Raw genomic sequence first — 24,829 nt, forward strand, 5'->3', positions numbered from 1 at the left:
AACTAAAAGATAAATATTAAGGTGATAGATATTCTAATTACCCTAATTTGATTATATGAATGTATCAGGCTAGCACATGTACCCTGAAAACATGTACATCTATTGTGTATCAATAAAATAAACAATTTTAAAAGGTGTGACTTCTATATATTTATATTTAAATACATTTCTAACAACCACAAAGATGTTACTCATTTGACCATTTAATAAGCTAATATTTAAATAGATACTCTGTGTCAGGCACTGTGCTAAGTGCTTGGGACAATAAAGACGTAGAATCTCTGCGCTAATAGAGTCCATAGTCTTGTCAGGGAGATAGATATTTAACAATTATTCTTGCTTATTTAAGTAAGAGTGGCTGTGATACCTGTTAGAAAAAATGAGTGTGTGGTGTTAGAAAAACATTTGAGAGGGGGATTTTGTCAGGTGATTCAGAAAAGTGTTCCATGAGGAAGTGATTTTTGTGCCAAGATTTCACAAACAAGCAGAATTTAACCAGTTGAAAAGGCATAGTGCAATCAAATTAGAACTCAGGATTAAGAAACTCACTCAAAACCTCACAGCTACCTGGTAACTGAACAACCTGCTCCTCAATGACTACTGGGTAAATTACAAAATTAAGGCAGAAATAAATAATTTATTTGAAACCAATAAGAACAAAGACACAAAGTACCAGAATCTCTGGGACACAGCTAAAGCAGCGTGTAGAGGGAAATTTATAGCACTAAGTCCCCACATCAGAAAGTGGGAAAGATCAAAATCGACACCCTAACATCAAAATTAAAAGAACTAGACAAATAAGAGCAAACACATTCAAAAGCTAGAAGAAGATAAGAAATAACTAAGATCAGAGCAGAACTGAAGGACATAGAGACATGAAAAACACTTCAAAAAAAATGAATCCAAGAGCTGGTTTTTTGAAAAGATTAACAAAATAGACATACTGCTAGCCAGACGAATGAAGAAGAAAAGAGAGAATAATCAAATAGGCAAAATAAAAAATGAGAAAGGGGATATCACCACTGATCTCACAGAAATACAAACTACCATCAGAGAATACTATAAACACCTCTACGCAAATAAACTAGAAAGTCTAAAAGAAATGGATACATTCATTAACACATACATCCTTGCAAGACTAAACCAGGAAGAAGGTGAATCCCTGAATAGACTAATAACAAGTTATGAAATTGAAGCGTAGCCTACCAACCAAAAAAAGCCCAGGACCAGATGGAGTCACAGCAGAACTCTACCAGAGATACAAAGAGGAGATGGTACCATTCCTTCTAAAACTATTCCAAACAATAGAAAAAGAGAGATTCCTCCCTAACTCTTTTATGAGGCCAGCATCATCCTGATACCAAATCTGCCAGAGACACAATGAAAAAAGAAAATTTCAGGCCAATATCCCTGACGAACATCTTTGCAAAAATCCTCAATGAAGTACTGGCAAACCAAATCCAGCAGCACATCAACAAGCTTATCCACCATGATCGTCAGCTTCATCCCTGAGATGCAAGGCTGGTTCAACATACACAAATCAAAGAACATAATCCATCACATAAACAGAACCAATGACAAAAACCACATGATTATCTCAATAGATGCAAAAAAGACCTTCAATAAAATTCAACATCCCTTCATGCTAAAAACTCTCAATAAACTAGGTATTGATGGAGCATATATCAAAATGATAAGAACTATTTATGACATACTTATAGGCAATATCATACTGAATGGGCAAAACCTGGAAACATTCCCTTTGAAAACTGGCACAAGGCAAGAATGCCCTCTCTCACCACTTTTATTCAACATAGTATTGGAAGTTCTAACCAGGGCAATCAGGTAAGAGAAAGAAATGAAGGATACTCAAATAGAAAGAGAGAAAGTCAAGTTGTCTCTGTTTGCAGATGACATGATTGCATATTTAGAAAACCCATTGTCTCAGCCCAAAACTCCCCAAGCTGATAAGCAACTTCAGTGAAGTCTCAGGATACAAAATCAATGTGCAAAAATCACAAGCATTCCTATACACCAATAATAGATAAGTAGAGAGCCAAGTCATGAGTGAACTCCTATTCACAATTGCTACACAGAGAATAAAATACCTAGGATAAAAATACAAGGGACACGAAGGACCTCTTCAAGGAGAACTACAAACCACTGCTCAAGGAAATAAGACAGGACACAAACAAATGGAAATAAATATCATGCTCATGGATATGAAGAATCAATATCGTGAAAATGGCCATACTGCCCAAAGTAATTTATAGATTCAATGCTATCCCCATCAGCTACCATTGACTTTCTTCACAGAATTAGAAAAAAACTACCTTAAATTTCATATGGAACAAAAAAAGAGCCCATATAGGCAAGACAATCCTAAGCAAAAAACAAAGCTGGAGGCATCACGCTACCTGACATCAAACTATACTACAAGACTATAGTAACCAAAACAATCTGGTTTGGTACTGGCACCAAACCAGATGTATAGACCAATGGAACAGAAGAGAGACCTCAGAAATAACACCACACATCTACAATTATCTGATCTTCGACAAAATGACAAAAAGAAACAATGGGGCAAGGATTCCCTATTTAATAAATAATGTTGGGAAAACTGGCTAGCCATATGCAGAAAACAGAAACTGGATACCTTCCTTACACCCTATACAAAAATTAACTCACGATGGACTAAAGACTTAACCATAAAATCTGAAACCATGAAAACCCTAGAAGAAAACGTAGGCAATACCATTCAAGACATAGGCATGGGCAAAGACTTCATGACTAAAACACCAAAAACAATGACAACAAAAGCCAAAATTGACAAATGGGATCTAATTAAACTAAAGAGCTTCTGCACAGCAAAATAAACTATCATCAGAGAGAACAGACAACCTACAAAATGGGAGAAATTTTTTGCAATCTATCCATCTGACCAAGGGCTAATATCCAGAATCCACAAAGTACGTAAACAAATTTACAAGAATAAACAACCCCATCAAAAAGTGGGCAAAGGATACGAACAGATATTTCTCAAAATAAGGCATTTATGCAGCCAATAAACACATGAAAAAAAAGCTCATCATCACTCTTCATTAGAGAAATGCAAATCAAAATCACAATGAGATACCATCTCACACCAGTTAGAATGACAATCATTAAAAAGTCAGGAAACAACAGATACTGGCATAGATGTGGAAAAATCAGAATGCTTTTACATTGTTGGTGGGAGTTTAAATCAGTTCAGCCAGAGTGGAAGACAGTGTGGTGATTCCTCAAGGATCTAGAACCAGAAATACCATTTGACCCAGCAATCCCATTACTGGATATATACACAAAGGATTATAAATAATTCTATTACAAAGACACATGCATACATATGTTTATTTCAGCACTGTTCACAATAGCAAAGACTTGGAACCAACTCAAATCCCCATCAGATAAACTGGATAAAGAAAATGTGGCACATATTTTAGAATACTATGCAGCCATAAAAAAGGATGAGCTATGTCCTTTGCAGGGACATAGATGACGCTGGAAACTATCCTTCTCAGCAAACTAACACAAGAACAGAAAGCTAAACACCACATGTTCTCACTCGTAAGTGGGAGATGAACAATGAGAACACATGAACACAGGGAGGGGAACATCACACACCGGGGCCTCTCAGTGGGTAGGTGACTAGGGGAGGGATAACATTAGGAGAAATACCTAACATAGATGACTGGTCAATGGGTGCAGCAAACCACCATGGCACATGTATACCTATGTAACCTGCATGTTCTGTGCATGTAGCCCAGAACTCAAAATATAATAGATTTAAAAAATAATAAATAAAAATAAAAAACTATCATCAGAGTAAACAGGCAACCTACAGAATGGGAGAAAACTTTTGCAATCTATCCGTCTGGCAAAGGGCTAATATCCAGAATCTACAAGGAACTTAAATAAATGTATAAGAAAAAAAACAAAAAATAAATTAAAAAGTGGGCGAAGGATATGAACAGACATAAGAGGAAGGAGAGTCTTAGGACAAAGACTTAATGCATATGGGGCTCAAAACCTAGATGATGGGTTGATGGGTGCAGCAAACCACCATGGCCCATGTATACCTATGTAACAGACCTGAACATTCTGCACATGTATGTCAGAACTTAAAGTAAAATTAAGAAAATAAAAAGAAAAACAAATTTTTAAAAATGAATAGAAAAAAATGCATTTTTTGCTATGCAGTTATTGCATTAATTTTAATGAAAAAATTACAAGCAATAAGTGCATAACAAAATATTTTTATTTAAGCTACTGATTTTAAATATTAACACTGACCCTGTTAGTCTATAGCCTGCAAAATTTGAAATTTGCTTTTCTCTGTTGGCTGCCCATAATGAGATTATTTAGTTTATGTGCATATGCATTCACCAATTTGGCATGTCTGGTAACAAACTTGTCTTTTACCCATTGTAAAATTAGCATCCTCTTGGATAATTGCTTTCACTGGTCACCGTTTTGCCTCAAATATTTTTTTTGTGTGTTGGCAAATCCCCAGAAAGTTCCAAAAGAGGAAATACATGTCCATCTTTAGCTATTTGATTATGCTCATAATATTTTAGTCACGAAACAATTACCAGCTGGCAAGCTTTACATACATATTCAATAGCATCTAAATATTGTTGTTGCATCTATTATATAAGCTTCAAAGGAACTCACTCAACAGATGCTCTAAAATTCATAAAACTAGTAACTCTCAAAACATTTGGGCTTCTTGGTAATAAAATCTGAGTGTCATCTATGACTGATGTTATTGTTCACATTACAACTTTTCCTTCCTTAGATCTATCTAGTTTTTTTATTTTTGAGGTTCCCACATCTTCCATTTCTTCAGGATTGAGCCATTTTTGTATAAGTCACACCACAAAGTTTAATGATACAATAGCTTTTGAGGGGAGAGTCTTGCTAGGTTAGCACTTAAGGCATATCAGAGGGTAGTCAATTAGTCCAGTTCTGATCGACTGCAAACAGGAACACTGTTGACAAGAAACAATAATGATCACTCAAGGTCACACAGGTGGTTAGAACACAGAGGACATGTTTGAACCCATATCTGCAAAGTCTATCCAGTATGGTTTCTGCTATACATTTTATAGGATCATGATTAAGACCAAGTTTTGAAATCCATGAAATTAAAAGGATTTTAAGTAAGGTACTTAAAAGCAACTCAAGGTATTGGTACATTTTAGGTATATGATAAAAGCAATGTGTCATTCCTACGTCCTTCAATCTCTTATCTTGTATTCTTTGACTATCTAAAACTCATATGTTTTTCTAGTTAGCAGGAGTAAGTGCATTCATGAGAGGAAACTAGGGTAAAATACATTTCAAGTCATCACCAGTTTAGTCTCTTTACAAAATATTTGGTGGGGTTACTCTTAAGGAAAGCCTATAGACTCATCTGTAGAAAAAAAAGGGCACATGTCTGGAACAGCTCACATTAACTTTTCAATGTAAAATCACCTATCCAGCAGGTGTAGTCCCATAGGAACTTCTGAACTGCATGAAGTTAGTGACTAAATCCTTCCAAACTCAATGGATTCTCTGACGTGTGTCTTCTAATGGCTCTGATTCCTCTACTAAAATATGGATGGAATATAAAGATGCCCAATTGTTTTTCTGGTTTTTTTTTTTTTTTTTTTTTTTTTTTTTTTTTGAGACGGAGTCTCACTCTGTCGCCCAGGCTGGATGGAGTGCAGTGGCCGGATCTCAGCTCACTGCAAGCTCCGCCTCCCGGGTTTACGCCATTCTCCTGCCTCAGCCTCCCGAGTAGCTGGGACTACAGGCGCCCACCACCTCGCCCGGCTAGTTTTTTGTATTTTTTAGTAGAGACGGGGTTTCACTGTGTTAGCCAGGATGGTCTCGATCTCCTGACCTCGTGATCCGCCCGTCTCGGCCTCCCAAAGTGCTGGGATTACAGGCTTGAGCCACCATGCCCAATTGTTTGCTCTTCTTCTAGTAGAGACTACAAGATATGTCCATGTCTACAAGAGAGCTGCATTTTAAACATTGAATTCTTTTGTCTAAGTCTTTGTGTTCACCAATTGTAAGCAAGCACATTTTTTAAATGTAGATTTAAACAGGGTTGACCACTCTGCTTTAATCAACATAAGGAGTCCTCTTTCGAAGTTCCTGGTTTTATATAACCAGAATCTTCTTCCAATCTCTAAAATGGCAAGCAGAACATACCTTAATGTTTATGTCCTTGCCATCAAGACATAATATCTCTAATTTGATATTTAGGTAAAATTTCTCAATCTCTTAAACTGCTTATAATTTATACAACTATGAGTTGCAATTAGTGCCTCTAGAGAGTTGGTGGTGAGGAAATATTTCTAGAATCCCACCAGCACATCAAGAATTTATCCTCTCCTCAAAGCTGCTCTTTCTCCTATATATCATATTTTTAATTGTACTTGACAGTTTCATTCCGACCTCAATAACCCTTCAAGATCCCCAAGTCATATTAAGTTCTTCTCTCCTTTACACTTTACTCAGAGTCCAAGCTCTTAACTCAATACCTTGTGTTGTTTGTAAATAGCTTATTCGAATATATTTTTTAACTTAATGGGTTTTAAAAGTTTAACTTATAAAGTTCTCACCCTTAAGTATCTGGTTCTCTTGCCCCTTCTTCTCATACTTACCTGTTACTGCACTAGATCAGGACAACATTATCTTCCCATAAATCCTTCCTAGGTGCCAGGCTGCTCAAATTACCTATGTCCTGCTGCTGTATAATATCCATCTAAACTCAATGCATCTCTCTCACAATCTCTGTTACATGGAATACTTTGAAATACAAAACACTTCACTGGGATACTAGTAATAACAGTAGTACGTCCGAGATCTTTTAAGCAAATGAATTACCTAATCCTTCATGAAAGTGCCATTTATGTGTAGATGTATTACTACTCCCAAAAGATCAGTAAGAACCCAGTGTCTTTGGTAGGTTTCTTTAGACTATGTAATCTAGAGTTTAAATTAAAATATATAAAAAGGATAAAATTCTCTTCAAGGAAAATAAAGTTGGTAATGATAATTTTGATAATTTTGAACAGAGTTATTTGACTTGTATATATTGCTCAATTACAATAGAAATAAATTTTAAATTTTAAATTATCAAGATCCTACCATCCCATTTTCTAGTCCTACATAAGCATACAAAATTTTATATAATTGTGATAATAGCATAGATGCATTTATGTATTTTCACATATTTTTAGATTTTTGCATATTGATAAAAAGTTTCAAGATTTTTTTATCAATATGCGATATTTGTACATATTTATGGGGTACATGTGATATTTTGTTCCATGCATATAATATGTAAGGATCAATATAGGATATTTAGGGTATCCATCATCTCAAATATTTATCATTCTTATGAATTAGGAATATTTCAAATCCTTGCCTCTAGCTATTAATATTTTGAAATACACAATATATTATTGTTGACTATTCTCACATTACTCTGCTGTTGAACATTGGAACTTATTTCTTCTATCTATACTTGTAACCATTAACCAACTTCTCTTCATTTCACCCCCACTCCTACCCATTCACTCTTCTCAGTTTCCGGTATCTATCTCTCATGGTTTGGCTGTGTCCTCACCCAAATCTCACCTTAAATTGTAATCCCCATAATGTTTCAAGGTGGGGACTGAGTGGGAGGTTACTGAATCATGGGGGTGGGTTCCCCCATACTGTTTTCTTGATAGTCAGTGAGTTCTCACAAGGTCTGATAGCTTTATAAGTGTCTGGAATTTCTCCTGCCTCTGCTTCTCTCCTGTCATGTGAGAAGGTCCAAGGTGGTGCCCCTTCACCGTCCATCATGATTGTAAATTTCCTGAGGCCTCCCCCAGCTATGCAGAACTGTGAGTCAATTAAACCTATTTCCTTTATAAATTACCCAGTCTTGGGTATTTCTTTATGGCAGTGTGAAAATAAATTAACACGTTATCATTCTACTCTCTAATGCTATGAGAATCACCTTTTGAGCTCCCATATATGAATGAGAACAGGCAGTACTGTCTTTCTGTGCCTGGCTTATTTCACCTAACATAATGACCTCCAATTTCATTCATGTGGCTGCAAATGACATGATTTCATTCTTTTTATGGGTGAGTAGTAATCCATTGTGTATAAATACCACACCATCTTTATCCATCCATCTGTTGATAGGCACTTGGGTTGGTTCCATATTTTTTCTATTGTGACTAGTGCTGCAAAAAAGATGGGGCTGTGGGTATCTCTTTGATATAGGTAATTTCCTTTACTCTGAATGGATACCCGGTAGTGGGATTGCTGGATCCTGCAGTAGTTCTATTTTTAGATTTTGGGGCAATCTCTATACTGTTTTCCATAGTTGCAATACTAATTTACGTTTCCACCAGCAATGTATAAGTGTTCCCTTTTCTCTACAACCCTGCCAGCATCTGTCATTTTTTATCTTTTTAATAATAGCTATTCTAACTGGGATAAAATTATATCTCATTGTGGTTTTGATTTGCATTTCCCTGATGATTAGTGATATCGAGCATTATTAACATATATGTTGGCCACTTGTATGTCTTCCTTTGATAAATGTCTATTCATGTCCTTTGCCTACTTTTTAATGATATTATTTATTTTCTTACTATTGAGTTGTTTGAGTGCCTTCTGTATACTGAATATTAGTTCCTTGATTCAGAAATGAATAGTTTGCAAATATTTTCTCTCATTCTACAGGTTGTCTCTTTACTCTGTTGATTATTTAATTTGCTCTGCAGAAGCATTTTAGATTAATATAGTCCGAGTCCCATTTGTCTTTTTTTCTTTCTATTGCCTGTGCTTTTGAGGTATTAGCCCTGAAATTCTAGCCTAGACCAATATCCTGAAGTGTTTTCTCTAAGTTCTTTTCCAGTGGTTTTAGTATTGTTTCAGGTCTTATGTTTAAGTGTTTAATCTATGTTTGGTTGATTTTTGTGTGTGGTGAGTGATGGGGTCCAGTTTTGTTCTTCTACATATAGATATCTAACTTTTCTAACACCATTTATTTAAGAAGTTATTCTTTTCCCGATGTATGTTCTTGGCAGCTTTGGAGGGAATCAGTAGGTACCCTTATCAAAAATCACTTAGCTATAAATATGTTAATATATTTTAGGGTTCTCTATTTTGTTCCATTGTTCTACATGTCTGTTTTTATACCAATACTATGCTATTTTGTTTACTATAGCCTTGTAATATGTTTTGAAGTCAGATAGTATGATGTCTCCAGCTTTGTTTTTTGATCTGAATTTCTTGGGCTATTTGGCGTCTTTTGTGGCTACATAGGAATTTTATGATTTTTTAAATTGCTTTGAAAAACTACACTGGTGTTTTAATAGTGGGTGCACTCAAACTATTGATTGGTTTATGTAGTATGATTGTTTTAACAATATTTATTCTTCTAATCCATGAGCATGAGATATCTTTCTATTTGTGTCCTTTTCATTTTCTTTCATCAGTGTTTTGTAGTTTTCATTGTAGAGTCTTTTATCATCTTTGTTTAATTTATTCTTAGGTTTTTTTGTAGCTATTATAAATGGGATTTTCTTCTTTTCTTTTAAGCTAGTTCATTGTTGTTATATAGAAACACTACTGCTTTTGTGTATTGACTTTGTATCTTGTAATTTTATCAATTTGTTTATACATTTTAAGAATTTTCTGATGGAGTCTTTTATTCTTTTCCAAATATAATGTCTTCCACAAAGAGAGATAATTTGACTTATTCTTTCCCAATTTTGATGACCTTTTTTCTTTTTCTTGCCTGATTGCTCTGACAAGGACTTCCAATACTAAATTGAATTGAATGAAGTTAGGCATCTTTCATCACTCATTCCAGTTTTTTTTTTCTTTTTTGAGACAGGGTCTCACTCTGTTACCCAGGCTGGAGTGCATTGGTTCCCAGGTTCAAGTGATTCTTCTGCCTCAGTCTCCTGAGTAGCTGGGATTACAGGCATCTGCCATCATACCCAGCTAACTTTTGTATTTTTTAGAGACCAGGGTTTCACAACATTGGCTACGCTTGTCTTGAACGCCTGACCTTAGGTGATCCATCTGCCTCAGCCTCCCAAAGTGCTCGGATTACAGATGTAAGCCACCATACCCAGCCTCAGTTCTCAGAAGAAAGGCTTTCAGAATTCCTCACCTGGTATGATGTTAGCTGTGGGTTTGTCATGTATAGTCTTTATTATGTTGAGTTATGTTCCTACTATGCCTAGTTTATTGAGAGGTTTTATCATGAAATGATGCTTTTTCTACATCCATTGAGATGATTTTTTTTTGTCTTTCATTCTTTGATGTGATGTATCACATTTATTGATTTACCTATATTGAGCTATCATGGCATTCCTGGGATAAACCCCACTTGTTCATATTGTGCTGTCTTTGTGATGTGCTGCTGGATTTGTTAGCTGGTATTTTGTTGAGGAATTTTGTATCTATGTTCATCAGGAATATTGACCTGTAGTTTATTTTTGTTATTGTGTCCTTTTCTGGTTTTAATGTCGGTGTAATTCTGGCCTCATAGAATTCACTGGAAATAATTTTCTCCTCTTAATTTTTGGTAATAATTTGAAGTTAATTGGGATTAATTCTTCTTTATATATTTGGTAAAATTTGAGAGTGAAGTCATCTGGTTACGAGCTTTTCTTTCTTCACAGACTTTGTTACTGATTCAATCTCATTGCTCATTGTTGATGTGGTCAGGTTTTCTATTCTTCCTGATTCCATCCTGGAAGGTTATATGTGCCCAGGAATTTATCCATTTCATCTAGGTTTTCCAGTTTGTTAGCATCTATTTGTTCATAATAGTCTTTGATGATCTTGTACATTTCTGTAAAATTAGTTGTAATGTCTCTTTTTTCAATTTTGACTATGTTTATTTGGATCTTTTTCTTTTATTCTTGGTTCATCAAGCCAATGGTTTATCAATTTTATCTTTTCAAAAATCCAATTTGTTTCACTGATCCTTTGTGTTTTTTAGTCTCTCTTTTGTTTAGATTTAGTCTGACCTTTATTATTTCTTTCTTTCAACTAATTTTGGATTTGGTTTCTTCTTGCTTTTCTTGTTTCTTGAGGAGCAGCACTAGATTGCTTATTTAAAAATCTTTTTACTTTTTTGATGTAAACATTTATTGCTAAAAACTTCCCTCTTAGCACTGCTTTGACTTTATCACATATATTTTGCTGTGCTGTGTTTCTATTTTCATTTGTTTCAATAAACTTTCTGATTTCCGTCTTGATTGCTTCATTGACCCAATGATCATTCAGGAGCATGATTTATAAATTTTCATGTATTTGTATAGTTTCCAATAGGTCCTCTTTGTATTGATTTCTAATTTTATTTAATTGCTGTATGAGAAGATACTTGATGTGATTTTGATTTTTAAAATTTGTTGAGACTTGCTTTGCAGCTTAACATATACTGTATCCTGGAGAATATTTCATATACTGATGAATGTATTTTCTGTAGCTGTTGAATAAAGTGGTTCTGTAAAGGTACATTAAGTTCACTTGCTCTAAAATGTAGTTTAAATTCAAAGTGTATTTGTTAATTTTCTGTCTAGATGACCTGTCTAATACTGACAGTAAATTCCCTGCCATTATTTTATTGGAGCTCATCTTTCCCTTTAGATCTAATAATATCCACTTTATATATCTGGATACTCTAGTATGGTTACATACATATTTAGAACTGCTATGTCCTCTTTCTGAATGATCCCTTATCATTATATAATAACCTTCTTTGTTTCTTTTTATAGCTTTTATTTTACTTAAAGTATGTTTTATCTGGTGTAAATATGACTTCTCCTGCTCAATTTTGGTTGTTGTTGATGTGGAATGTCATTTTTCATCCCTTTACTCTTGATATAGGTATATATACAAATATATATAATATATGTCATATATATGTCCCATATATACATATATATGTATATGACATATGTATATGTCTTTTCCATTCCTTTACTTTCAGTCTATATATGTCAGATACAGGAAAAGTTATCTTTTGTAGGTATCGTATAATTGTATCATTTATTTTTATCCTTTCATCCAGTCTGTGTCCTTTAATTAGGAAAATTTAATTTATTTCAGTTCAAGGTTATCATTGACATATGAGATTTTGTTCCTGGTATATTGTTAATTGTTTACTGGATCATTGTATATCCTTTGTTTCACTTTTCTCTCCTATTATTTATTATTGTGGTTTGAGATTTTCTATAGTGGTAACATTTAAGTCCTTTCTCTTCCTAATTTGTGTGTGTGCTCTACCACTGGGTTTTATCCTTTTGTGAATTTTTATGATGATGGATGTCATCCATTCACTTCCAGGTGTAGAAATGGCTTAAGAGTTTCTTTTAGGAACAGTCTAGTGATGAGGAATTACCTCAGTTTTTGCTTGTTGGGGAAAGACTTTATTTTGCCTTTATTTATGAAGGATAACTTTACTATGTATAGTATTTTTGGTGGATACTTTCTTTTTCTTTTCAGCACTTTGAATATATCATCTCTGTAAGAGATATAAGCTTCTACCTATTATTTTGTTAAATAGAGTCTTTAAAATATTTTTCCTCTCCTTCTGGGTCACTGAAAATTCACATATTTGGTCATTTTATGCTAAAGAGTTTATCATAGAGTCAGTCTAGTGGTGAGGAATTATCTCAGTTTTTGATTGTCAGGGAAAAACATTATTTTGCTTTTATTTTGAAGGGAAAATTTTGGGGGTATAGTATTTTTGGTGGATACTTTTCTCAGCCTTTTGAATATATCATCTATGTAAGAGATGTAAGCTTCTACCTAATATTTTGTTAAACAGATTTTTTTTTATTTTTTCCTCTCTTTCTGGGCCACTGAAAATTTACATATTTAGTCATTTTATGCTGTCCCATATGTCATGTAGGCTTTGTTTCTTCTCTTTTAAAAAAATTGTCCGACTGGATTATTTTAAAGACCTGTCTTTAGTTCTGAAATTTTTTCTTCTGCTGTATGTAGTCTTTTCTTGGATAAATGCATTTGTTTACTTCATTCAATGAATTCTTCAGTTCCAGGATTTTTTGATTATTTTATATTATAGCTATCTCTTTTGTACATTTCTCATTTATATCCTGAATTGTTTTTCTGATTTCTTTGTATTAGATATCTGTGTTGTGTTGTTCCTTACTGACCTTATTTAATATCATTAGTTTTAATTCTTCTGGTATTTGATAAATTTCTTTTTCATTGGAATATGTAGCTGGAGAATTATTGTGTGTGTTTTTTTTTTTTTTTTGGAAGTGTCATATGTCCTTCCTTTGTCATGTTTCTTGTGTCCTTATCTTGGTATCTGTGCACCTGATATAACAGTTGCCTCTTCCAATTTTTTGGATTTGCTTTCATAGGGAAGGACTTCATACTGAAGATGTATCTGTGATTTTGGTTAGGTAGGGAACATTGGCTTTGATTCTGGGTGCATGCAGTAGTGTATTATTTGTATCATTTATTTGACTGTACACAGCCAACTCAGTGGTATCTGTGATTTCCTCAGTGACTTAGGGTGTGATTCTTAGTGAAGACTGTGGTGAAGCTTTGCTTGCGATGGGTACATCATCTGGGTGTGTCCTCAGACCCCATTGTGAGCAGTGATGGGGCAAATGTAGCTGTTCTTGAGCCCAAGAGCAATGTACACTGGCCTTTGTATTGGCAGGTCCAGAAGGGCCAATTCTTGGGTCTCCACTTGGTTTGCTCAGATGCTGGCAGTGGCAGCAGTGGGTCAGGTAGGTGGGTGGGTCCTTGTGGCCCTGTATAGTGCATGGATGGTGGCAGTTATAGTGGTGGCTTAATGTTCTGGTTCCCAAGCCATCTGCACTGGTGTTGAACATGGCTGTGACAGGCTGGGCAAGCTAGTCTTCTGTCCCACAGGTTGTGTACGGGGGTGGGTGCCTACTGTGGTGGCAATAGCAGGCTGCATGGGCCCATCTTCAGCTGCTGAGAGAAATGCTTATGTGCAAATGCTGGTGGATAGGGCAGGGTAATCCCAAGATTCCTGGACAGCACGCTCAGGTACTAGGGGAAGTTGGAGAAAGCCAGGTTGGGAAAACCTGTCCCCAGATCTCCCCATGGTGCATAGAGGTTGGCTATGGTCAGATGGAGTGATCCTCAGACCCCAGCAGCATGCTTTTGTGGAGATGGCTGCATCTTCACTGTGGCCCTGCTACTGCTAAGGGCCAGGTTGCTTTCAGTGTCAGCAGCCATAGGTAGCTGGCTGGGGAGTGTGCACTTCGGCCCCAGGTGGCAGCTGCCAATGGAGCAACCACTTTTCAATGTGCATGAAAATGCACAGCAGCCCTTCTTTCTGGGAAAATAGGGTTGCTGCCAGTGGCTCACAGTTTAGCCCAGGTGGCAGTATCCAGCAGCAGCAGTGGCTCTCAGCAGGGGATGACAATGGATTCTAAGGGTGTGGAAATACAGAGGCTGTTGGGCCCCAGGACAGGTGCATTCTGATGGCGGCTAGGTTCTCAAAATGGCACCATTTTGTAGCTGCTTAGGATTTGAGTTTCCAGTATGAGGGACTGAGCCTGAGCTCTCTCTCTCTTTCTAAAGCAATGCCATTGCACAGTCTCCAGGCAGCTCTCTGCGTTTACCTCTGTGCCCACAAGTGTCAAGAAACATTCCCTTGGTAGGACTGGACGGGTCCATGGTGGGAATGTAGACTGCCAGGGATCTCTCACTTACCCTTTTCCTGCACTGTGAAGTCTCATTGGCTCCCAGATGATACTAGCTGAGCAGGCTACCTTGCTTCTCTGTCCTTCCTTCTTTTACATGTCTCCTGTCACTTATCTGTTGAATCCTGATGTTCTCTCTTAGAGGATCTATTGAAAGCATGATTACCAGCTCACTATTTGTTACATGCCTCTACTCAGCCATCTTGAAACCCCTCTTCAGCTGGTTATAATATTCCACCAAATCCATAACCCTCAGCTTTTTAACTACACCCTATATTTGGATAATCAGGTTGTTAGAATTTTTTTTTTTTTTTTTTTTTTTTTTTTTTGAGACGGAGTCTTGCTCTGTCACCCAGGCTGGAGTGGAGTGGCCGGATCTCAGCTCACTGCAAGCTCCGCCTCCCGGGTTTACGCCGTTCTCCTGCCTCAGCCTCCCGAGTAGCTGGGACTACAGGCGCCCGCCACCTCGCCCGGCTAGTTTTTTTGTATTTTTTAGTAGAGACGGGGTTTCACCGTGTTAGCCGGGATCGTCTCTCGATCTCCTGGCCTCATGATCCGCCCGTCTCGGCCTCCCAAAGTGCTGGGATTACAGGCTTGAGCCACCGCGCCCGGCCGTTAGAATTTTTTAAGTACTGTAAATAATGCTACAATAAAAATGTTCTTGTATTTTGCCTTTTCCTCATTTCGTTTACATCTTTGTGCAAATTATCAGGAATTAATTTCCTGAGTCAAAAATGATTAACATGATATACCTTTTGAAATATATTGACAAATTAATTTCTAATGTTTTCAACAGTGTTCACTGCCACCAGCTATAAGTAGAGATTCACATTTTAGCACACTTTTGACAAAATAGAATGTAGGAATTGCTTTTTTTGATATAGTATATTATTTTAAATTTAGATGAAATACACATAAAATTTACCATTTTAAAGTATACAACTCAGTGACATTTAGTTTATTCACAAGGTTGTGCAACCAGCACCCCAACTAGTTCCAAAATGTTGTCAATTTCCCCCTCCTTCAGCATCTGGTAACCATCCATTTACCTTCTAGCTCTGTGGATTTTCATATTCCAGACATTTCATATAAATGCAATCATACAATATGTTGCCTTTTGTGTCTGGCTTCTCTCACTTAGCATAATGTTTTCAAGGTTAGTATTGTAACATATAATAGTACTTTATTCCTTTTTTATAATTTTTTATTGTGTATATATCTATCATACAATTTACCATTTTAACTATTCATATATGTACAAATCAGTGGCATGAGGTGCTACACTCACAATGTTGTCCTACTATCACCATCTATTTTCAGGACTTTTTCATCTTTATCCCCAAGAGAAACTCTGTACCCAATGAACAATAACTCCCTGGCTGGGCGTGGTGGCTCATGTCTATAATCCCAGCACTTTGGGAGGTAGAAGCGGGCAGATCACCTGAGGTCAGGAGTTCAAGACCAGCCTAGCCAACATGGTGAAGCTCCGTCTCTACTAAAAATACAAAAAGTTAGCCGGGCGTGTTGGCAGTCACCTGTAGTCCAAGCTACTCAGGAGGCTGAGGCTGGAGAAGCACTTGAACCCGGCAGGTGGAGGTTGCAGTGAGCTGAGATCATGCCACTGTACTCCAGCCCAGGCAACAATAGTGAAAAAAAAAAAGAAAAGAAAACGATAACTCCCCATGCCCTTCCTCCAAGCCCCTGATATCTTCTATTCTTTCTTTCTCTATACCTTTACCTATTCTGAGTACCTCAAGTAGGTGGAATCATACAATATGTGCATGGCCTTTTGTGTCTGGCTTCTTTCACTCAATATAATGTTTTCAAGTTTCATCCACTGTGTAGCAACTCTCAGTATTCCATCTCTTTTTTAAATGTTATTTATTTATTTATTCATTCATCCATCCATTCATTCATTCATTCATTCATTCATCGGTTTTGGGGGAACAGGTGGTGTTTGTTTACATGGATAAGTTCTTCAGTGGTGATTTCTGAGATTTTGGTACAGCCATCACCTCAGTAGTATACACTACACCAAAAATGTAGCCTTTTATCCCTCACCCCTCCCACCCTTGCCCCCAAGTCTCCAGAGTTCATTATATCCTTATTATGTTGCATCATCATAGCTTACCTCCCACTTGTAAATGAGAACATATGATCTTTGGTTTTCCATTCCTGAATTACTTCATTTAGAATAATGGTCTCCAACTCCGTCTAGGTTGCTGCGAATGCCATTATTTCATTCCTTTCTATGGCTGAGTCATATTCCTCTCTCTCACTCTCTCTCTCTCTCTCTCTATATATATATATAACATTTTTTATCCACTCATTGGTAGATGGGCATTTAGGATGGTTTTGTATTTTTGCAATTGCAAATTGTGCTGCTATAAATATGCATGTTCAGTGTCTTTTTCATATAATGGCTTTATTTTTCTCTGGGTAGATACCCAGTAGAGGGATTGCTGGATCAAATGGTAGTTCTACCTTTAGTTCTTTAAGGAATCTCCATACTGTTTTCAACAGTGGTTGTACTAGTTTCCATTCCCTCCAGCAGTGTAAAAGTGTTCCCTTTTCACCACATTCATGCCAACATCTATTTGTTTGTTTGTTTTTAAATTATGGCCATTCTTGCAGGAGTCAGGTGGTACTGCATTGTGGTTTCGATTTGCATTTCCCTGATCATTAGTAATGCTGAGCAATTTTTCATGTTTGTTGACCATTTTTATATCTTCTTTTGAGAATTATCTATTCATGTACTTAGCCTGCTTTTTGATGGGGTTATGATGATGATTATGATTATTATTATTTTGCTGATTTATTTGAGTTCCTTGTAGATTCTGGATATTAGTTCTTTGTCAAATGCATAGTTTGCAAAGATTTTCTCCCATTCTGTGGGATGCCTGTTTACTCTGCTGATTATATCTTTTGTTGTGCAGAAGCTTTTTAATTTAATTAAATCCCATCTACATATCTTTGTTTTTGTTGCATTTACTTTTGGGTTCTTGGTCATGAACTCTTTGCTTGTTGATGTCTAGAAGAGTTTTTCTCATGTTATCTTCTAGAATTTTTATGGTTTCAGGACTTAGGACTAAGTCTTTGATAAATCTTGGGTTGACTTTTGCATAAGGTGAGAGATGAAGATCCAGTTTTATTCTTCTGCTTGTGGCTTGCCAATTATCCCAGCACCATTTGTAGAATAGGGTTTCCTTTCCCCATTTTGCGGAAGATCAGTTGGCTGTAAGGATTTGGCCTTACTTCTGGGTTCTCTATTCTGTTCCATTGGTCTACATGCCTGTTTTTTATACCAATATCATGCTGTTTTGGTAATTACAGACTTGTAGTATACTTTGAAGTTGGGTAATGTGGTGCTTCCAGATTTGTTCTTTTTGTTTAGTCTTGCTTTGGCTATGTAAGCTCTTTTTTGGTTCCATAAGAACTTTAGGATTGTTCTTTTCTAGTTCTGTGAAGAATGACGATGGTATTATGATGGGAATTGCATTGAATGTATAGATTGCTTTTGGCAGTTTGGTCATTTTCATAATATTGATTCTACCCATCCATGAGCATGGGATATGTTTCCACTTGTTTGTATCATCTATGATTTCTTTCAGCAGTGTTTTGTAGTTTTCCTTGTAGAGATCTTTCACCACTTTTGTTAGGTTTACTCCTATGTATTTTATTTATTTATTTATTTGCAGTTGTTGCAAAAGGGTTTGAGTTCTTGATTTGATTCTCATCTTGGTCACTGCTGGTGTATAGCAGTGCTCCTGATTTATGTATATTGATTTTGTATCCTGAAGCTTTACTCAATTTACTTATCAGATCTAGGAGCTTTTTGAATGAATGTTTAGGGTTTTCTAGGTATATGGTCATATCACTAGGTTTTCTAGTTTGTGTTCAAAGTAGCCTTGAATGATCTTTTGTATTTCTGTGGTATCAGTTGTAATATCTCCCATTTTGTTTCTAATTGAGCTTATTTGGATCTTGTCTCTTCTTTTTCTTCATTAATCTTGCTAATGATTTTTTGATTTTGTTTATCTTTTTAAAGAACCAGTTTTCTGTTTCCTTTATCTTTTGTATTTTTTTTGTTTCAATTTCATGTAGTTCTGCTCTGCTTTTCGTTGTTGTTGTTGTTGTTGTTGTTTTTCTGCTACTGGATTTGGGTTTAGTTTGTTCTTGTTTCTCCAGTTAGTTGAGTTGTGAGCTTATATTGTCTACTTGTGCTATTTCAGACATTTTGATGTAGGCATTTAAGCTGTGAACTTTCCTTTAAGCACCACTTTTGCTGTATCCCACAGGTTTTTATTGGTTGTGTCATAATTCATTCAGTTCAAGGAATTTTTACATTTCCATCTTGATTTCATTGTTGATCCAAAGAACATTCAGGAGCAGATTATTTAATTTTTGTGTATTTGTATAGTTTAAGAGTTCCTTTTGGAGTTAATTTACAATTTTATTTCGCTGTGGTCTGAGAAAGTACTAGATACGATTTTAATTTTCTTAAATTTACTGAGAGTTCTTTTGTGGCCTATCATATGGTCTGTCTTGGGGAATTTCCCGTGTGCCGATGAAAAGAATGTATATTCTGCAGCTGTTGGGTTGAATGTTTCTGCAAATATCTGTTAAATCCATTTGTTCTATGGTATAATTTAAGTCCATTGTTTCTTTGTTGACTTTCTGTCTTGATGACCTTTCTAGTGCTGTCAGTGGAGTTGACATTGAAGACCCCCACTTTTATTTTGTTGCCATCTATCTCATTTCTTAGATCTAGTAATAATTGTCTTATAAATTTGGGTTCTCCAGTGTTAGGTGCATATATATTTAGGATTGTGATATTTCCTATTAGACTAATCTTTTTATCATTATACAATGTCCCTCTTTGTCTTTTTTAAACTATTGTTGCTTTAAGGTCTGGTTTGTTTCCTGAAGTAAGAATAGCTACTCCTGCTCACTTTTGGATTCCATTTCCATGGAATATATTTTCCACCCCTTTACCTTAAGTTTATGTGTATCCTTATCTGTTCAGTGAGTCTCTTAAAGGCAGCAGATACTTGATTGTTGAGTTTTATCTATTCTGCTTTTCTGTATCTTTTTAGCGGAGCATTTAGGCCATTTACATTCAATGTTAGTATTGAGATTTGAGGTACTGTTCTATTCACTATAGTAGTTGTTAACTTAATATCTTTTTTTTTTTTTTTCATTGTGCTATTGATTTATAGGTCCTGTTGATTTATGCTTTAAAGAGGTTCTATTTTGGTGTATTTTGAAGTTTTGTTTCAAGACTTAAAATTCTTTTTAACAGTTCCTGTAGTGCTGGCTTGATAGTAGTGAATTCTCTCAGCATTTGACTGAAAAAGACTTTATCTCTCCTTCATTTATGAAGCTTAGTTTCTCTGGATACAATATTCTTGGCTGGTAATTGTTTTGTTTAGGGAGGCTAAGGATAGGACCTCAGTCCCTTCTGGCTTGCAGTGTTTCTGCTGAGAAATCTACTGTTAATCTGAAATCTACTGTTTCCTTTATAGGTTACCTGATACTTTTGTCTCACAGTCCTTAAGATTCTTTCCTTCATCTTGACTTTAGATAACCTAATGATTATGTCCCTAGGTGATGACCTTCTTGTGATGAATTTCTCAGGTGTTCTTTGACCATCTTGTATTTGGATGTGAAGAGCTTTGGCAGGAACAGGGGAGTTATCCTTGATTATTCCCTCAAATAAGTTTTCAAAACTTTGCAGTTTTTCTTCCTCCTCAGGAACACCAATTATTCTTACGTTTGGTTAACATAATCCCACATTTCTTGGAGGTTTTCTTCATTTTTTTTCTTGTTTCTTTCTCTTTGTCAGATTGAGTTAATTTGAAAGCCTTGTCTCTGAGTTCTGACATTCATTCTTCTACTTGTTCAATTCAGTTGTAGAAACTTTCCAGTGTATTTTGCATTTCTCTAAGTGTGTCTTTTATTTCCAGAAGTTGTGCTTGTCTATTCTTTGTGAAGTCTATTTATCTGGAGACTTTTGCATCCATATTCTTTTTCTTAATTTATTTAAGTTACTTTTCACCTTTCTCTGGTGCCCCCTTGAGTAGCTTAATAATAATAACCAAACTTCTGAGTTCTTTATCTGGTAATTTAGAGATTTATTCTTGGTTTGGATCCATTACTGGAGAGCTAGCTTGATATTTCCTAGGTGTTATAGAACCATGTTTATTCATATTACCAGAATTACTTTTCTCATTCCTTCTAATTTGGGTAGACTGTTTCAGTGGACATATCTGCAGCTCAAGGGCTGCTGTTCAGATTATTTTGTCCCATGGGGTGATCCCTTGATATGGTGCTCTCCCCCTAGGAATGGGGCTTCCTGAAAGCCAGACTCAAGTGATTGTTATTGCTCTTCTAAGATTTTCCACCTGGGCTGTGGGCTCATGCTGTGGAATGTTTGCAAAGAGTCCTGTGATGTGATCCATCTTCATGTCTCCCAGCCATGGATACTAGCACCTGCTTCAGTGGAGGTGGCATGGGAGTTAAGTGGATTCTGTGGGAGCCCTTGGTTGTAGTTTTGTTTAGTGTGCTGGTTTTCTTGAATGCTGGTTATGCTAACAGTGAAGTTGTCACTGGGGCAGACTCAGGACCTCTGATTAGCCAGGGTATTGCTGGCGGTGGAATTAACTGTTGTCTTCTCCTTCTTTGGAGCAAGGTTGTTCTATTATGAGTGGCTGTAATGGCTCGAGTTGGTTGGCCTCCAGCCAGGAGGTGGCACTTTCAAGAGAGCACCAGCTCCAGTAATAGAAGGGGGATATAATCTTGCCCTAAGTTGGTCAGGATAAATACTTCAGTTTCTCGGGCAATGGGAGGGGCCATAGAGCTCCCAGGAGCTTATGTCCTTTGTCTTCAGAGTTTTCCAGCTGTCTTGCAGCATTTGCAGTGGGAAGCCGCTTCTTTCAAAGGGTCTGTGAATGTTTTCGCTTTTTCTTCTATGATCTTACGGTGGTTCTTGGAGCAAAAGTTCACAAAATGAATCTCCACACACTCTTCTGTCCACCCAAGTGGGAGCTGCACGTTAGTCCTCTCTCCTATTGGCCATTTTCTTCTCAAGTCTAGAATATGGGAATAACTTTAAATTTGTTGTTGTAATACTTATAAATTAACACCTTATTGTTTGTTTCTATTTTTTCTTTCTTTTATAACAAAAGAGTGGAACATATTTTATGTTTGTTGACTACTTTTATTTCTTGCATTTTTATTCATGACTTTGCCCTTAAATATTGGTCTTCAATTCAATCAATACTGTTTGAATTTTTTATTTTTATGACTTATTTATAAAATATAATTTTTAATTTTTAAAACAATTGCTGCGTATATTTTTCTTAGGATATTTTTATTCAAGTTATATTATTTTTGTTGTAAAGACTTATTACAGGTTGAGCATCCCAAATCCAAATATTCAAAATCTGAAATGTTCTCAAAATTGGCATTTTTTGAGTGCTGACATGACACTCAAGGGAAGTGCTCACTGGAACATATTAGAATTTGGATTTTCAGATTAGGGATGCTCAGTCAGTGAATATATTGCAAATATTCCAAAATTCAAAATCCAAAACACTACTGGTCCCTAGCATTTTAGATAAGAGATATTTAACCGATATATTATATAATATATCTTTGTGTTTATGGTTTCTTTTAGCTTAAATGTTATCTAGCAAAATATTTTGTTAGTCTATAATTTGATTTTTGTATGTGTGATGTTAGTTCTTTAATCTCCATGGTCTTCATTTTAATATTAAAAATCCATTAATAATGGGGAAAATACCACATGTATTTATGATTATGGGAATAATTTGGTAGACAGAAAAAAATTGATAATACAGAAGAGGAAAGTACACAATTGTGACAACTGAGTCATTGAGTAAATCAGGTAGGATTCAGTAAATAAATAGACTGGTTAATCTTAGATAGTAGTGTGAGTAGGTCAGCCATAGTAGCAGAAGGGGAGGCAAAATATATGTCTACCGAAGAGGGCAGATTGGTAAATGTGGTAGTGGTGGATGTGGACGCTAAGTTTTCAGTTGAGAGTGAGGAGAGTTGAGGTGATGTTCAATGTTTGAAGAAAAAGAAGAATACTGGTATGAAATAATAACTTCTGAGAGTAGGAAGCAAAGATAGTGAAATGTAGAGATCACTCTCAGTGCTGGTCTTATCTTCAAGTGATTACCACAAACCTTTTGAGCTTTGTGGCCATCGCTTGAAGGTATGACCAGTCGACCAGTCAGCAGAGTTGTATGTTTTCCAGTCACATTTAGGTACTGGGAGACAAGCACAGAACAGATATGGATTTGAGTTTACCCAAGTTAGGCCTTTGTCAGGTGTGTGTGATGAAGAAAAAGAGAGACCAAGTAGTTGAGCATGTATATCAAGGAGAGACGACATTCATGAGCCACAAACTCTTAGTAAAAAGACAATAGAATTATGAACGGATTATTTATAGAGAAAATGTAAATCTCAGTGGATATAAGAGGGAATGAAATGAAAACCAGGTCAAGGAATAGGATACTTGTCAAAAGGCAGAATTCTTGAAATTCAGAGTTGAAGGGAATGCCATTGTTGTTAATGACATAACAGAGGGTAAGACCATGGGAGAGGATGGCTGAGGCTGAAGAAGGGACAAGCCCAGTGGAGAAGAGAAGGTCAGAGACTAAGAGCCAGGGCACTAAATAGGTCATCTATATAGTTATTAAAATCACAACAAATGATGACAGGAGTGATGGTGAAGATAAAGAAGCAGTTAGCTAACGAATGTAAATTATAAATATCAGTAGTAATTTCTATGAAATTTTTATCATGTAATATTTCCATTAACAGCAATTAAAAGTACCTAATTCTCCATATCTTGCCAACACTAGGTATTATCAATATGCTCAATCTTTTACTAATATCCTAAGTGAAAAACAATATCTTCAAGTTTGAATTTTCCTTTTTAATAATTGATACTGTTGAGTTCATTTTCCTGTATGATCATTTTTATTATATTTTCCATTCATGAACTTTGTCAGTTTTTCTGCCAGCATATCCATCTTTTATTAGCTATTTAAAATAAATCTTCCTGGAATAGAGAGAACTTTCTCTGAGCTATCATTTATCTTCCAAGTATTTTTCAATTATTTTTATGTTAATATTTTAGTGAAACATTAAATTTTTTTATTCTTGAAAATAAACATTATAATTATTTATTAGTTGATTGTACATAGAACATCAGAATGATGAGATGTATTTAATAGACTTTTTATTCTAAAGGATGAAAACTCATTGTATATGAGTTAAATGTATTTTTGAAAATTCTGTAGTGGTCATAGTTAGTACAAGGAAAAGGACTTATCTTAAGTTTAAAAACTTTTAAATCAAATTTTTGTTTGAATAATTTTAGAAGGAAGAACCTTAGATTCCCAATAGCAGTTACACACATAGAAGAGGTGGTATTGCTCCAGATAAATTCAGATTATCCAGTAGAAAATGAGTGTAAATTAATGTAATGTTAGGAGAAATGCATGTTTATTGACTATTCTCCTGGCCAATAAAAGGTACTAAGGACTCACAAATGGAATGCTTTTAAATGATAAATAGTATTTGAAGGTATTCATGGATTGCTTTTTTTTTTCCTCTTAGAACTTCTATTACAGGCTTCACTAAAATTGTTATTCATTGTCTAGTCCCAATGATTATAGAAGTTGATATAACAAATACATACAAATAATACGTTATGCTTTTTCTGTATATTACATAGATGATACATATCTGATGGCAGCACTCAGTATCATATAATTTCAATATATATTGAAGCTATTGTTATCTGCTTTTGGAATATGCTTGTGAGGTACCACAGCTTGAAAGAAGTAATGAATAAACCTTAAAGGAAACAGTCAGTAAGACAGTGACAAGAATAGGGTAAATTCTAAGATTTTAAATGAACTGTGCTAGTATGTGATTCCACTTATCTTCAAATTACCCTAATACAGTCAATCGGTCATCAAGAATACACCAGAAAATACTTAAATGTTATATTA

General features: G+C 35.7%; 1 protein-coding gene across 3 annotated transcripts in view; it reads left to right on the forward strand.

Moving 5' to 3' along the window:
* The window catches only part of UNC13C (unc-13 homolog C), a 753,954-nt gene that overhangs the window by 557,785 nt on the left and 171,340 nt on the right, over window positions 1–24,829 (forward strand). The gene's annotated exons all lie outside the window — the stretch shown is intronic.

Source organism: Macaca thibetana, chromosome 7, assembly GCF_024542745.1.
Source record: "Macaca thibetana thibetana isolate TM-01 chromosome 7, ASM2454274v1, whole genome shotgun sequence".
NCBI lineage: Eukaryota > Metazoa > Chordata > Mammalia > Primates > Cercopithecidae > Macaca > Macaca thibetana.